A 17,151-nucleotide genomic window follows, 5' to 3' on the forward strand; every position below is an offset into this window, starting at 1 on the left:
GAGCCTTGAACCTCACATCCATCCTCTGAGCCAAACCTATTGGGTTCTGGCCTGCACCCCGGAATGCAATGATCAGCTGTAGTGGGCTCCCCCCCCCCCCAAGCGTGGAGCAGTTCAGGCCTTCACAACGCCTCAGCAGGGTCCTTCAAACCTGTTCTAGGCCCCACCCTCCCCCACAGCTGCATACCCCCTCCTTTGCCCCCATCGATCCCACCCTTTCCTCTCTTTGTATTGAAAACTCGCTGAGGAGAGTAGGAAATGCTGGCTCTGGGAAGCCCCAAAGGCCTCTCAGGCTCAGCTAGGAAATGGCCTGCGAGCAACCCCCACACACAGGGGCCTTGGTGGGCGGCCTGGGGGTCCAGGGCAGACGTCATCTTGTCAGCCTTCCTATGGCAGAAGCCACAGGGCCCCACCCAGGTCTGCCTGAAGCCTGAAGCCTGAGAGTCTCCCAGAAGCCCAGAGGTCACCAAGCAGGTGGAGGCAGTGTGGGGATACAGGGACGAGAAAGGAGAGGATGAAAGGCCTTTTTTCCTTGAGCCCTTCGTCAGAGCCCAGGCCAGAGGAGAAACCTGGCAAAGGCATCAACTCCTCAGGAAACTGCCTGAGGAGCCTTCCACCCCCAAGCTCTCTGGTAAAATCTCAAAGAAATCCAGTGGCTGAAGGAACAGCCCATCTCAGGAGCCCCTTTCTCCCTCTGGGACCAGATATGAGAAGGAGGTATATGGGCAGGGATGTGGAGTACCTCAGCCTGCCCCCCCATCCCCAGAGAGCCCTGTGGCCCCAGCTTGAGAACCCCTCCTTCCCACCATTAAACAGCAGCCTGCATCTTGTAAATTGTTTTTCTGTTTATTATGGCTGTAACCTAAACTTACCTTGGGACTCTCACAGCCTCCATTCCCTCAGCACTGTTTGTTCCTTTATATTTGCTAATTCCCAAGTAAGACAATTACGATATTACAGATAAACAAAAGGAAGAAGAATATAAGTCACCTGAATCCCCCAAGTCACTGTTGACAGCTTGTGTTTCCTTCCAGCATTTTTTTCCTCTGCATTTGCACAGCTTGGAGTTTCAGAGTCAGACAGCCTGGGTTTCAGCCCTGCTGCTGCCAGAACTTAGACCTCAATGGAGTGGGTAACAGGACCTACCTCCCAGGCTGCTGGGAAGATGAATAGAGGACAGGTGGCTGTAAAGTGCTGGTGATAGTGCCTGGCCAGCACTTGGGTCCGTGTGCGAGCGCAACCCCAGTCGACTTGCATTCTCCCCCACTTAGATTTTACTCATGAGAAAACGGGCTCAGAGCAGTGAGGTGACTTTGCCAAGGTCACACAGCTAGGACATGGCCGTGCCAGGATTAGAACCCAGGCGGACTGACTTGCACAGAAGCTCAGCCCCACCCCATCCTGGTGCTGCTGGAGAATTGAGACAGAAATGAGGAGGCCCTGCCCATGTCGGCCTTCCCTCCCCGCTCATTCTAGGCATCGAAGACCCCAGGGCCACCAACAGAGCCTCCTTTCAGGCTGGGGCAGGGGCCAAGCTGGCCGCTTCCTCCCCCTCGGACTTGGCAGAAAAGCCTTTTTGTTGTGGCTCACACAGAAGCCATTCTCCTCCAGCTCACGGGGAGGAATGGCTGGCTTCCTGTTCATCACAGCCGCCCAGACTCTATGGACTCCTCCGTGTAGGTCCGAGAGGAGCAGGCTTCCTCACCCTCCACGCCTTCCAGTCTTGCCTCTGGGGCCCCAGGCTGCCAGGCTTTGCCTCCCAACCCGTGAAACCACACAATGGGTTGGGGTCAGCCACCTCTCGGCTGTCCCAGAAAATTCTGGGGATTCCAGGCCTCAAGGCACTCAGAGGACACAGCAGTGCCACCCTCAGCCCACTGCTCAAGTGACCCACAAAACTCTGGCAGAGGTCCCTGCCAGGCTTCTCGCCCTGTCCCACACGTCCCCTATACTTTGCTTGTCTCTTTGCCCTCCCACTGGAAAACCCTTCTCTGTGCACTTCATCCTGTCCAAATTGCATAAATCCTTCAGGGCCCAGATTAAGGGTTGTGTTTCCAGATTCTCACCCTCCCTCCTCAAGGTGGTTGAGTTTCCTTCCCCCTCAGGCTCACCCAGCACTTGTACCCTGGCCATCCCTTGCCTCTGAGCCCATCCTGCCCATCCTTACAGGTACCGAGATGCTGAGTGTGTCCTTGGACAAGTCACTACCTCTCTGAGATTCTCCCAGATTCTCCATCTGTAGCCTGAAGCTAATAGCCAAGCCTGTTTCCTGTGGTTGTGAGTTTTGACTGAGCTGATCCTTGTAAAGACTTAGACCGGCTCATGGCTCTCAATGGTTTGTTACGGATATCTCTATTTTCGGTGCAGGTACCTGGTGGGTCCTGAGGAGGCTCCCCGCCTTGCCTTCCTCTCCAGGACCGTTGATGGGAGGAGGTCAACGGTCACAAGCCTGGGACAGGTGCTGGGAGGAGGAACATTCTTGTCCCCCAGCTCCTCTCCCAGCTGCTGAGGCCTCACCCTGCCCACCCTGGGCCTGGGCTGCCCTGGCCCAGCCCCTCCTCACCCCAGCACAGCCCTGCTTCCCAGACCCTGGGCAGGAGGCCCTGCTCAGGTTTCCTCCCTAAGTGCCCCTGACACCTCCCACCTCCACATTTTCACCCACCTCAGTCTTTGCCAGAAATAGTCTCCAAACTCTACTTATAGCCAAGTTAACAGGCCCCTCCTGGAAAAACGATATCATTGCCCTGCCAGCATGGATGACAGCAATAAACTGGATTCCATCAAGAGATCATTCCGAGTCAGTGGAAAGGGAGGGGCAGCTGTACCCCAAAGTTTTCATCAAAAAATACATAGCACCATCCTAAAACCTGTGGGCTTCAGTCAGATCAGCTTCCTTTACAGATGGGGATACTGAGGCTTGGACACTGACTCTGAACTATGTCTTCCAGTCCCCAGGAAGGGCTCTCCTGCACAGCCCCCCTTTGGCCACCCTCACACCTCAACCCCACATGGGGCCTCCCTCTTCTGTTCTTCAGAAGAGCTGAGGGCAGGGTGTTTTGATGAATCCAGCTTTCCTGATAAAGAGCCTTTCTGTGCTTCGTGGAGAACAGCCTTTCACTTGGCTGGTGTTGCTGAGCTCTGCCCTTTGCAAATAGCTCCCCACTATCCTGTGAGAACAACCCCTCCCTCCCTCTCAGTCCATGGGTTCTGCTAGAGCTGACCCCTCCTGTTGGTGGCCAGATGACCTTGTGAACCAGCACCAGCCAATCAGCGCCCCAGTGCATGGTTCAGGGGTGGGCAGGAAACCCAAGTCTGGCCAATCAGGGCCTCCCTGTGACTCTTCCTGGAGGCTCTGGGAGAGAGAAGCCTTGTGTCTGGTGGGATTGCTATGCAACTGGAGCATGAGCCCGGACCCTGGGTCATCTTGCCACCACATGTAGAGAGCCTGCCTCAGAGCAGAGCCAGCACAGAGGAAAATAGTGCCTTGCAGATTCTGGAAGGTACCATTTGAGCACCTGGATCCAGCCATGCCTGAAGCTCTTGGGCCTTAGGCTTTCAGTTACATGTACCAATAAACTCCCCTTATTTCTTGAGCCAATGTGAGTTAATGTTGCTTTTGGTTTTGTTTTGTTAACTTTTCTCCTGTCTGATGCCCAGCGTACCCTGAGTTCTAAAGTGTGCTTAGCTTAGTGCATTCTTGCCAATCTAAGACTCCTCTCAGGATAGCACCAAACCCCGGACCACAAGGCACCCATCTCTTCAACCCTTGAATGTTTACTGAGAACCAAGGCTTGCTCTGGGGTCCCTGACACAACACCTCAGCTGCCTAAGACAATGCAGGACACCTGAGTCTTCTCAAGAGGCCCTGGGAATCAAATAGCCAGATGGCGGCAGGCAGGTGTGTGGGAAGGCTCCATTAACTGTTACAAAGGCTCTTTCAGATTGCAAATGGTAACACATAATCGGCCATCAGGACAATGAAGAAACCACAGAAAAGCCCAAAGATGACTCTGAAAAATGCCAGCAATTTCTTCTTTCCTGCCAAACAACCTTAACATTTTCTGGTAAATCCTACAGGCTTTCCTTTATGAATATGTATTAATATATTTTATCTGTAAAACGCGAGTTCATAGCAGTCATGCCTTTTTCATTTAGAATGAGATTTGGATGAGAAACATGAGATGTAGGAGACTTTCCCTTTATTTGTTGCCTGAATTTTCATGAACATGCATTATATGCCCATAATGATGACATAAGTGAGTAAGCAGTGTATCTTTGACCACTTTTCATGTCCACGAATTGTTTTCTACAACATCCTTTCAGTGGATGCGTCCTACAGATGGCCCCAAGGAGTTTCCTCAACCCACGGCAGGACAATTGCAGATGATATTTTGGAAACATCCATAATTATCACAAATAGTTCTCAAGGGCTCACTCTGCTCCAGATTTTATATGCTTTACTGTAGTTAATCCTGATAAGAACACCACAGGGCAGTACTTCTGTTTGTATTCCCCACCAGAGGACCCCAAGATTCAGAGACGTGAAGGAACTTGCTTAAGGTCACACAGCTAATCAATGATGGAGCCTGAACTCAAGCCCACACCTGTGTCTGACCCCAAAGCTCATGCTTTTAGCTGTTCCTTTATTCATTGACAATCTATTGATATCAGGGAGCAGGCCAAGTATCCAGCAGTGAATCACGCAGAGACCTCGCTCCTGGGGCTCACATTTAAGGGAGATGAGCATCCCAGGCAGAGGGAACAGCCAGTGCAAAGACCCCGAGGCTGGACCAGGCCTGGCATGAGGAACACAAGGAGATGGCAGGGTACTGAAGGGTGTGAGAGGAAGAGAGAGAGGGATCAGGGCCAGGGTGAGGAGTTGAATTTGTTCTAAGCCTGACAAGAAAGCTCCTGAGCATTTTAAGGGATGGGGGGAAAAGGTGGCATAATCTGATTTTAAGAATATTTCTCTGGCTACTGTATAAACTACCTTTGCAAACATCCTTTGCAAACATCAATGATTCTTGCCTTCAGAGAGAGTCCTAAAAGCAGAATCGAAGTGGAATTGCCAGCCCACAATGTTCTAAGGCTTTTATTACATACTGACAAATTACCCTCTAGAAAGAAAGTGGCACCTGTTTGTACTCTCTGCTCCCCCCAGTGGCTGAATGCCCACCCCCAACATACACACTTCGTATGAGATCATCTTTAGCAATATGATCAGGGAAAGTAATATTGCTTTGTTGGTTTTACTTGCAGTCCTTGGATGGTCGCTGAGTTTGAACATTTTTTCATGTCAGTTATTAACTATTTGGAGATTTTTTTAGGGGAGGAGAGGATTGCCTGCTCATGCCCATTGCCGTTTTATTTTGGGGTGACTTGTGTTGTTGATTTGTAGGAACTCTTTATAGCGTGAGGAAATTGCCCCTTTGTGATTCAATGAGTTTCAGAGCTAGAAAGTTCTTAACTCAAGCCCCTCGTGTACAGATAGGTAAACTGAGGCTCAGACAAGGATGAGCATTGGCTCTAATCAGTGTTCTCAGTTCTCTGGAGCCATGCTTGTTCTAGAAAGATGGCTCTGCCATCTCTGTTCATTGCCTAGAGAGATTCCCTCCCCTCCCTCCAGCCCCTCCAGGTTCTTCCCTTGCCCCCACCCCCACTTCCCCACCAGAGCTTCTTACTCGGAAGACATTCTGCAGACAACTGGCTCTGTGTGCAGATGATGTCATCCATGGAGGAATGGGTCCCAGGGAACAGAGCTGAGTTTCTTGGTTGGGGTGGGTGGTGGGGGATGAGGGGGTGGTGTCCCTGTTCTCCCCTTGTCCCCAGATAACGGGAGGGGCCACATATTTGATTGGGAGGCTTACCACACACTCCCTTCACCAGTATTCTGTTCTATGCAGTGCCGGACTGCAGGAGCAGGCCGTCAGACATTAAAGGGGCATTAGGGAAGAGGCAGTGAGGTGAATCGGAAAAAGTCCTAGATCAGGGCTCAGAAACGCTGGGCCGGAGCCCAGCTCTATCCGGGAACTCACTGGAGCTCTCAGCCTTTGCTGTAACATGGGGATTCAGTTCCCAGAGTTGGTGCTAAGAATCGGCGAAATGATGGACTTAAATGCGTGCAAACATGCGGCTGTCTTTACTGTGGTGGCATCAGTGTTTTGGTCCACCTAGCACCCATCCTCCCATCTCTTGGCTACACACCTTGCTTTTCCTCTAGGGAACCACCCCTCTCCCACTATGTGTTCATGAGTTGCAGAAAGGCTGCCCTTCTCCTTAGCTCTAGGGGAAGGTATGACCCAGGTACAGCGAGTCCCTTATCCCCTCCTCATCCCTACCGGGGATGGGCAATGGTTCAAGTCCCCTCTGGCCTTCGCCCTCACATGGGAACAGCCTACATGAAAATAACCATCACGCGAGGGAACAGAGACACAAGACAGAAAGATGGTATTGTTTGAGCCCCTGGATACAGCCAGACCTGACACTGTCACCCCTTACTCTTTTGTGAGAGTCAATAAATACTCTCTGTGATCAATCCAGTTTGACTTGGAATTTCTGTTATTTGAAACTGAAAACAAATACAAATACAACTGTCACTTAATCCAGTCCTTCATCATCAAAGTCTAGGGCTCAATGAGAACAGACTGATCCCAGGTCAGACATAACTTAGCAGGAGAGTGAGGGCACAGAAAGCCAGACACACCGTCCTCCGCCACAGTGCCCTGCTCACCGGGGTCCCCCGGTTTACATGATATGCAGTCCTAATCCCTGTCCCTCACATCTACGTGACCTTGCAAGTTAACAAAAGGTTTGCAAACACATGCTCTTGTTCGGGGTCATAAATGCATTGAGCCGTGTGCAAATCAATATTGAGGAAGTATATTTTCAAAGCATAGGAAAACCTTTGTGCACAAAAATGTTTATTTATCTTTATTTGCAATGGAAGTAACTGGAAACAAAGGGTCCAACAACAGGACATTGGTTAAATAAGTTGTGGCATATTCTTTGATGGAATGTCATGCAACAAGTTTTAGCCGGTGATGCTATAAATTGTCCATGCAGAAACATGGAATATGGCCACCAGGGCAGGGAGGCTCTGCTGAGCACTGACAGAGGATGGAGGGGTGAGAAGGGACAATTAGCACCACAGGGGGTCTAAATGGAAAGGGGCCTTCAAGAGCATCTGGTACATTTTCTAGTTGGGGAAACTGAGGTCCAAAAAGGCACCCATGGCTTGCCCAGGGTTCCGGAGAAAGTTAGTGGCAGAGTCGGACTGAGACGTGGTCCTGTGGTCCCTGCAGGATGGAGCAGGTCCCAGCCCTCACTCCTAACTGCTCAATGCAGCGTGTGCGTGCATTCTCTGTGTGTAAAGTGAAAACGTTACGGATAATGCTAGAATCCAGATCCCCTCTCACTCCTCAGAGATAACCGCTCTTTCACTGTGGCTCATGTCGTCTCAGACCACTTCTATGCAATTACATACTATAGATCTATGTATTCATCATGGAGACAGTATTTGTTTTGTGAGTGGTTTGTCTGCTTAACATAAATGTTGTCGTAATGGGTGCAGTGTTCTGCAGCTTGTTTTTTCACCCATTATTATGTCTTGGACATTTTTCCATGTCAGTACCTAAAGATCAGCCTCATTCTTTGTAATGCTACCAATTTTGTGTAGTAAAGATTACTAGAAATAAGGGTAGCAAGTTTTCCTCTCCACCCTGAGGGTATAGGGAGGCAGCCCACTTCCTAGGTAGTTAGGAGGAAGCCAGTGGGCTGTCAGTAGAAGTGACAAGTATCACTTTCAGTGAGAGGCAGTAAAAGAAGGGCTTCAACCCTCTTTCTCTCCTCCCCCTGGAAGCTTGATTCCTGAAGCCTCTTGTTGAAAAGGTGGGGCCTGAGTCCCTCAGTGACTCTGTAGAGCCAAGGATGTGCCTTTCCCCCGACCCCAGCCTGCACAGAACACAGAAAACCATGTGTTAAATCATGGAAATTTCAGAGTTAAGTTGTTTCTGCAGCTTGATGTTGCCTGACCTGATGTACACAGCCTGGGTGTAATCGCTTTTAAAACAGTTCCCTCCACTAAAAGAATCCCCCTAACATGTTTCCATTACAGACAGTGGTGCAATTACTCTTCCCATACACGCCTCCTCGTGCATTCTCGCGAGTATTTCTCTAAGCTTTTCTCCATTTGCCCCTCTAGTTCCATGTCTGCTCCACTCCACCTGCCTTGGGGGCCTGGCCCTTACGGACTGTATTCCTCTTTCCCTCGGGCTTCAGTTAGGTTCCACCAATAGGAGCTGCTTGTAGGAGACTGGAGGGTGGAGAAGGGAGGGGTTGGGGTCATTTTCCAGCCCTATCCCCGCTTGAGTTCAGAGTGTCTGGCCATGGCCGTACAGCTCCCCGCAGGCAGACCCCAGACCCTTGCCTAGGCCTGCACACTGCAGCCCTCACTGGACTCAAGGAATGCTCTCCCTCCCCTTGCCCTCTAGGCCCAGGGCGGCAATGGCACCCCACTGGGATAGTCTGGGACCTCGACCTCCCTTGTATTGTCCAGTGACCCTGACCACACCTCTGGAAGTCACTAAAACTCTACACTTTGTCTGGCCTGTCTGGAGTGAATTCTGTGTCCTGCCAGGGCTCTGACTGATCCAGCTGGAGAGAAGGTGAAATTCCTAGATCCCTGGAAATGTGTGTTGTCTATTTTAATACATGCTTCCAAAGTGCCCTTCCAGGTCGCGTGACAGCTTGTCTGACCAGGTTATTGGGCAGCCCTGAGGAGAGATGGGGGTATGGGGCTCCCTCCATGGAGCTGGGGGGCTGCTCCCGAGTTGCAACCTCAGGTTCTGGAGCGAGTGTCCTGGCTGATCGACAATCACACACTGGGGCACCAGGGCCACCTCTGGCTGGACGCATGCCCAGAAGCACGTGAGGGGCCCAGGCCCTGCCAGCCACTAACAGCCACTGCCAACTGAGACCAGCCTGAGGCACCTTCCCCTGTCCAGCTCAGAGGCAGGACAAAAACCTGACAAGCGTGTTTTCACCAAGCTGAGAGTTTCGGCCTCTCTTTGGGATTGTTTGTGTTTCGGGTCACACTGTTGGCTGCCCCAACCCCCTTCTTTCCTCTGCCAAAGTGACATTCCCTGGGCTGCCAGGCCTCCAGGAAGCTGGCCGTTCCTGCCCTGAGCTGCCCAGTGGGAATCTCCTTTTCCTATTCCAGGCACTTCCATATCCTCTGTTAATATTTCATTCTTTCAACATAGTCCAGCAAATGGGAGGTATAGCCTCCACCTTACAGACGAGGGCTGAGGCCCAGCAAGCGATGGCAGCTTGCCCAAGGTCACGTAACAAGAGGATGGGGTAGTGTGAAAACTGATCCCCAGCCCAACGTCCACCCCACCCACCCACCCACCCAACCTGAACCACCAGACAGGGATCGAGCCTAGCAGCCACCCTCCCCTCCAGTCATTCATTCACTCAGCTAACATTCATTCACTCAGCTAACACTGAGACTTACCAGCACCAACTGCAGAGGGCTGGCCCCCCACCAAACCCTGCCTACTGCACGTTTTTGTAAACCAAGTTTGTGAGCACAGCTACTGTCATCCATTTGTGCACGTCTATGGCTGCTTTCTGCTACAGGGCAGAGTTCCGTCACAACAGAGACCATCTGGCCCGCAGTCTAATATATTTACTATGGGACCCATCACAGAAAGTTTGCCCAGGGCTATTTTGTGACTTTCTAGGCGCTTTTGCACCTTTATGAACACTTTCATTGCAGAAAAATATATATAAAATAAAATAAAATAATATATAATATCTAGTATAATACATATTAGATAATACACAATTATAGAATGTATAATAAATAAACATAAAATAAAATTAATATAATATGAATATACAATATAATTATATATAATCTACACAATATTTAATATGTATTATATAATATATAATTATATTTTATGACTGTGTTGGTATAAAGACAAATATAATCCAGGTTGGGTTGTACTCACTTTTTCTACTGTCTTTAAATGAATTCCAACATTTCCATGAGCTCCTAAAACTACTATGGACCCTAGGCACTGGCCCCACTATGTCTCATGGAAAAGTCAGCCCTGAGTGTGCCACGCGTGGGGCCCACGTGGCTGCGAATAGACCCCCAAAGGAGACACCCCTGTGTTTAGCCCTCCCCTTGGTCCTTACCCACATAGTAGGTGGCAGTGGGGCAGAAATGGCTTTGAAGGAAACCACTTAGGGCTCAGGCAAAAATAACTGCATACATTTCTTAGGATGGAAAAGGTTGTTCCCTTTCAAATTGCTATATTTTGTATTTTTCAAAAATTGAATTAGTTTTTTGGAATAAATAATACATGCACAAGGGTCAAAAAATATTTTGCATATTTTACGCGCCCCAGATGATTTGCAAAAGAATGTAACTCTCCTTCCCACCCCTGCACCCCCAGCCCCCTAGCAACCACTGGTGCAATTCCCTCCAAGCAGACAGTGTGTGCGCAAGAAGAGGTGGGTCCCTGAGCTTTATCACACATGCTGTTTCACTGCCGGGTTTTTCCCCTCAATGAGGAATATAAGTCTGTATTCTTAGGCATAAACCCATCTCCTCTTTGTTGAATGGCTCTTTAGTATTCCATTGAATGAATATTCACAATTAGGACACGTGAGTATGCCCAATATTTTTCTATTACAACAGTAACACAGAGCATACCTTTATACAGACTGGTTATGCCTGAATATTAGACGATTTATTTTTCCCTCCAAAAAAATCCCTCAAAAGAGGAGTCCCCTTATACACAAGTTCTGATAAAGGCTCTAATGTTACCTGATGCTTTCTGATTCCTTATTTTAAACAAGGAAGTACTATTTACGGAAGACACAATAGCCTGAAATGACCTCAGTGAATTCTAATTTGGGAGGTTTGTGGCGGACACCCAACAGAATTGGTTGGGGGGGAAAGGAGGCAGATATTTAACACACATTTAGTAGTTTTTCCTGGGGATATGACTTCACAGTTGCAAGTGTTAAATAACACTGTAAACAAACTTTTTAAAGATTACTTTAGAAAGCACTGTTTTCAAATTAAGAATGTCCATTCACCAGATATCATTAAGAGAACGAAAAAGAAGCTGCAGAGTGGGAGAAGCTGATTGCTTGCAATGTGGGTGTCCAACAAAAGACTTATATCCAAAATATATAAAGAACTCCTACAAAACAACAAGAAATAAAAAGCAGATGATCCAAAAGAAAAATGGATAAAAGACATGGTCAGCACTTCACTAAAAAAGCACATCCTAATGACCAATAAACATAAGAAAACACGTGCAACTTCCTGAGCCAGCAGGGAAGACAATATCAAGTGTGCTGCTCTAGCAAATTAATCAACACCAAGGAGGTGGTTGCTGGAACCTTCTATCTAGAGCTGCTTGGGCAGAAAAGCACAGGTGACAACCTGGACTTTTGATAGGTGTCTGACTGGTAGTCTTGTAGGACTGAGCCCTTAACCTGTGGGAATCTAATACTATCTCCAGGTAGACAATGTCAGAATTGAGTTCATTCTTAGTGGTGTTGGAGAAAACACACAGCAGAATTGATGTCAGGATCTTGACGTACTATTTGTAACAGCCAAAGATTGTAAGCAAACCAGGTATCCACCCATAGCACTGTGGATAATTGTGGAATATGCATACAAATATATAGAGCACTGAACTTGAACAACTCTGAGTAGAGGTAATGGCGAGGAAGACTCTCAAAAACACGAGCAAAGGAAGCTAGACATAAAGGAGTGCTGGCTATATGATTCCATTTGTATAAAATTCAACAGCAGGCCAAGCTAGCCAAAAAGTCGTACGACTGATGAACAGATGAGCAAATGAACAAAATGCGGTATGTCCGAACACGTATCCTTTTATGGACTATTATTCAGCCATAAAAGGAATGAAGTTCTGACTCGTGTTACAACATGATGAGCCTTGAAAACATTATGCTAAGTGAAAGGAAGCAGACACAAAAGGACAAATATTGTATGATTCCATTTATACGAAATGTCTAGAAGATGAAACTATAGAGATAGAAAGTAGATTAGAGATTATCAGGGGCTGAGATGATGGGGAATAAGGAGTTCTTGATTTAAAGGGTCTGTTTGGAGTGATGAAAAAGCTCTGGAAATAGGTCATGGCATTGGTTACACAACATTGTGAATGTAATTAACGCCACTAAATTTATTCCTAAAAATGCTTTAAATGGCAACTTTAAAAGTATGTATGCTACACCAATAAATAACGTTTTTTTAAAAAAGAAAAGATCCCTATATTGCAAATAAAGAAATGAAGTCAAGAGGGGGAAAAAAACCCAGGCCAAACCAAACCTCTGGTCACAGAAGTCAAGAGAGTGGTTCCCCTTGGGGTGGGGGAGATTGGCCAGATGGGGTGTGAGGGGGATTCTGGTGGGTTGGGCGTATTGTTTCTTGATCTACATGGATGGGTTCTGTTTGTGAAATTCATCAAAATATTTGTGTGTTTTTCTGTATGCATATGAAGAGATAAAATATACCTGGAGAAACTAATATTTTGAAAATGGCTAATTGGGACCTGGGTTAAATTTGGGGGACAGCATCTTAGGTGCCTGTTGCAAACACTTAGATGGCAGTAACACTGGAAAGCTGAGGGAGACACTCAGAGGGTGATCACAGTGACAGTGACAAACAGAGGACAGAGATGAGTGGGCAGAAGTTTAATGCAAAAAGTAGAACATAATTATTTAATGGAATATGAAAGAGTGGACACAAGCTATCTCTGAAGTGATGTATTGTTTTATTTAATACATGATTTTAAAATATATATGTGTAGCTAAATTAATACATTAAATATTTTAAGTATTTGATATTCAATCTAAAAGTTATAGATCTGAGCTGGCCCATGAATATGTTGTTGGTTTGTTTTCGTTTTTGATTATTGGTTTAAACTGTAGTAAAATACACGTAACATAAATCTTACCATCTTAACCATTTTCAAGTGTGCAGCTCAGTGGCATGAAGTACATTCACACTATTGTGCAACCATCACCACCATCCATCTCCAGAACTCTTCATCTTGTAAAACTGAATTCTGTCCCCTTTAAACCATAACTCTCCATTTCCTCCTCTCCCTAGCCGCTGGCAACCACCATTCATTCTACTTTTCTGTCTATGACTTTAACTATTTCTAGCTACCTTATATAAGTGGACTCCTACAGTATTTGTCATGTTGCGACTAGCTTATTTCACTTTAGCTTCCTGTCCTTCAACCATAGTGTAGCAAGTGTCAAAATTCCCTTCTTTTTAAAGGCTGAATAACGTTCCATTGTATGGATATACCACATTTTGCTTATCCACTCATCCATCAATGGGCACTTGGGTTGCTTCTGCCTTTTAGCTATTATGAATAATGCTGCTATAAACATTGGTGCACAAATATCTCTTTGAGACCCTGCGTTCAGTCCTTTTTGCATACCCTGAAGTGGAATTGCTGGATCCTGTGTGGAAATTCTATTTTTAACTTTTTGAGGAACCACCACACTGCTTTCACAGCAGCACTCTTTTACGTTCCCATCAACAGTGCACAAGGGTTCCGCCTTCTCCACGTCCTTGCCAACACTTGTTTTCTGGGTTTTCATAGTAGCCATCCTACCGTGACAGTGTCACATCCTAGATGTGATCTTGCTTTTGTTTTTGATCTCTTTTGGAAACAGAAGATTGTCATATATTTGGGCGCTATGTTAAATCCTAACATACATATGCAAATATACATGTCTGTGGGATATATTTCTAGAAGTGAAATTCCTGAATCAAAGGACATGCGCATTTTTAAATTCACCAAATGTCTCCCACAGAGGTTGCCTCAATTCTTAGCAGCGCCAACAGTGTGTCAGAGTGCCCATTTCCCCACACGCGCACCATGCCAGCATGTGATCAAATGCTTCCATCTTGTAATGCGCCCTTCTAGTGTCCCTGGTCCTCTGCGTGGAAAGTGAGGTCCCTCCACCCTTCCTCCAGGGCCATAGCAGCCACTCCCACACAGAGCCCTGTTTCAGGCCTCTTATGAGACTCCCCTCCCAAGTCGCCTCTCCTCTGTACGGCTCTCCACAGAGGCAGCCAAAAGTACTTTTCTCAAAACAGTCGCTCCCCAGGCTTGGAACTCCCTTGGGCTCCACATCACACACATTTGTATCGTTTCTCACCACGAGTTTGCCAATGATTTGCTTTTCAAAACCAGTGGAAGCAGCTGCAAGGGTACGCCTGCGTCTCAGTTTGGGTTCCCCCAGAAGCCAACCCTGAGACAAGGATTCCAGGGAAAGTACTATTGCTGGTGACCCAGGAACAGAGTACAGGCCTGGAAAAGTGATAAGGGAAGACAGAAAATAAAGAGTATGTTATCAAGCTGGTTTACCACTGCAGGTAACCTGAGCTTAATCCCCCTCAAGGACTCTGGGGGCTGATAGAGAACACACATCAGAGATATCCCGCCTCAGAGTGAAGGAGCTGGGGATACCAAACACCAAACACCAACTCCCATCAACAACTGGTTGAGGGCTGCTGAGGGGGTGGGGGGAGTGTTAATTCTCTGGCACCTCGGTCTTGCTGTTTGTCTGGACCTCACCTCTCCTGCAGCTACAGCAATTCCTCAGGTAAAGAAACACAGGAGCTGGCCTCTGGCAGTTGGGCCAGCATGCCTAAGCCAGTCAAGACCAGGGGGCCGACCGCCCCTGCTACACCCTAGAATTGTGCCTGCCCAGTGTGTCTTCTTGAGTGAATAAGAGACTGAAAGGGTTGAAACTGGTTCAGGGAAACGTGCACCCCAGTGGCTCATCTCACGTTAGCCACGGGCTAGTGAAACGTTAATTGCAGAACATAGATGGTGGGCAAATGGGTGCTATTGTACAATTCTTTTCTGTATGTTGAAATTTTTCATAACAAAATAAATTGGGGCGGGGAGAGGCTCCGTGATCACGGATGTGCAAATTACAAGACTCTAACTTCAACCCATTCCATCAAATTACGAGACTCTAACTTCCACTCACCGGATTGCCAAAAATGTTCGAGACTTGTGATACCCAGTGTGCACAAGAGTGTGGGATCCTCGTACACTGGAGGTGGACGGGGCTGTGCCGGTGGCTGTGCCAAAGCCGTCAGCCCTGACACCCCGTGTGCTTCCTTCCTGCCCCCTTCCTGCCCTGAGAATCTCGTCCCCTACATGTGATGTATACAAGGTTGTATCCTGTTTTCCCCTCAGCATTAGATGATCCGCATTTCCCCACTTTAAGAGCTCTGTACACATTGTACTTCAAAGGAAACAGGCACTGCAGGCTTTGGGTCGGGGTTTGTATGATTACAAAATTCACTGTACAAAACAGAATGTACAGAAAAGAATAAAGAAGAAAATAAAATCCCCTAAAACCTACCACTTTGACATTTCGTTGGCCCTTCTTCCTGTGTTTTCTGCGAACAAGTGTGGGCGTCCACACACACAGTCACACAGATTCTCACGTGTGTATTTTCAAAAACTTGGGATCCTACAGGACATCGTGTTCTGTGCCTTGCTTTTCTTAATAAAATTCTTCTGGGATGTGGTTTTACAGGCTGCCTGGTTCTTTAATGAGGAACCATATTATTTCTCCATTGTTAGGGTCCAGAGAGGGTCAGCCTGGTGCTTGCTATGCCCTTGGAGAGCCCAGGGCAGGGACAGGGCCCCGATGCAGACAGAGGTGTGCAGGTTCCTGGGGTTCCTGGGATCAGAGGGTCTGGCGGAAATACCCCAGATCCTGCTGGGGCGTGTCTAACCTGGTCCCTGGTCTGGCTGCCCCAACAGCACCCTTCCACCCCCATCGCCTCCCTCTCAGCTGGGAGCTGAGCCTGTAATCACTCTCTCCTCAGGGTTCCTCTGCCTGCCTTGGCCTGTCTTGGCCTGTCTTGGCCTGTCCTGAGTTGCCCTGACTGGGCCGGGTCGGGTGAGGCTAGGCGCTGAGGCCCCTGAGGATTGTGGGAAGAGCTAGGCATGTGGGGCCAGCAGTCAGGGAGTCTTGATTCAGCAAGGCTTTTGGCCCAAGAAACATCCTTGGTCCAGCCCTCCAGCCTGGAGGAAACCCCTGCGCCTCAGGCTTCATTGTGTTGTCAGGATTTCCTGTTTCCTGACCGCCTAACCTATTTATGGGCCACAATGGCTGCTGCCATGGGAGGCCCCTACTGTACTTGGGCCATCCTCTGCAGGCCTCTGGACTCAGCCCACACAGCACATCACAGGCCCAGCCTGGGCTTGCCTTAAGGCAGGGACAGTAGATGGATGTCACCTCACATGCTAATTCAATAGATTCAGAGAGTCTGCCAGGCGCAGGGTGAAGATCCGAAGGCTCGATCTGGGCTGAGCAAGAAAAAGTATGACAGTCCATCTACCGTGGCCGCTGTGTGATGGTGAGTGACACGAGCTTGCAGCATGGTGACAGTTCTGGCCCCAACTTTCCTTCTTGCTTCGTCTCCTCCTGCTTTGCCTGCCGTCCCCTCGAGCTGCAGGTTCATGCTCTCTTCGAAATAGGCCTCGCCGTTCCCTGTCTCAGAACCTTGGCTCCGGTTGACTTCTGGCCTCTTATTTCTGTCCCTCCTCCTCAGCAGTTAAATCAGGCAAGATGTCTCAAATGGAGCAGACACTGTTCAGCTCCACCATTCTTACTCAAGGCCCTAGTTCAAATGTCCCTTCTGGGAGACTTTCCTGTGCCCCCAAGACTGGACCGTACCCCGCCATCCAGCCCTGATACCGTTCTACAGGAGAGGCCACCAGGTCAAGTTTGTGGGTGTCTCAGGTCAAGTTCCCTAGAAGCAGAGCTGGAGACACAATTTTTGTGCAAGTGGCTGAGAGCCTCAATCCCTCTGAAAGTGAGGAGAGCAAAGCAGGGCAGAGGACGAACTGAGTCAGATGTGGAATCAGGAGAAACCTTGCCTCAACCTGATCCCCTGGGGAGCTCCGGACTGTGAATTGTACCAAAGAATTTATGGACTCTGGAAACAAAGGGACAGAGCTGCTATACATGCACGTCATTCAGTCACTGCTCAGAACCTCCCCCGTGTGTCCAGGTAATGTGACGCCCATCAGTCAACGGCAGCCTTTG

General features: G+C 48.3%; 1 protein-coding gene across 1 annotated transcript in view; it reads right to left on the reverse strand.

Annotated features, from left to right (window-relative positions):
• The window catches only part of CFAP20 (cilia and flagella associated protein 20), a gene marked incomplete at its 3' end in the record, with an annotated part of 76,096 nt that overhangs the window by 29,490 nt on the left and 29,455 nt on the right, over positions 1 to 17,151 (reverse strand). The window lies entirely within an intron of this gene.

Source organism: Rhinolophus hipposideros (genome assembly GCF_964194185.1).
Source record: "Rhinolophus hipposideros genome assembly, chromosome: 21".
Taxonomy (NCBI): domain Eukaryota; kingdom Metazoa; phylum Chordata; class Mammalia; order Chiroptera; family Rhinolophidae; genus Rhinolophus; species Rhinolophus hipposideros.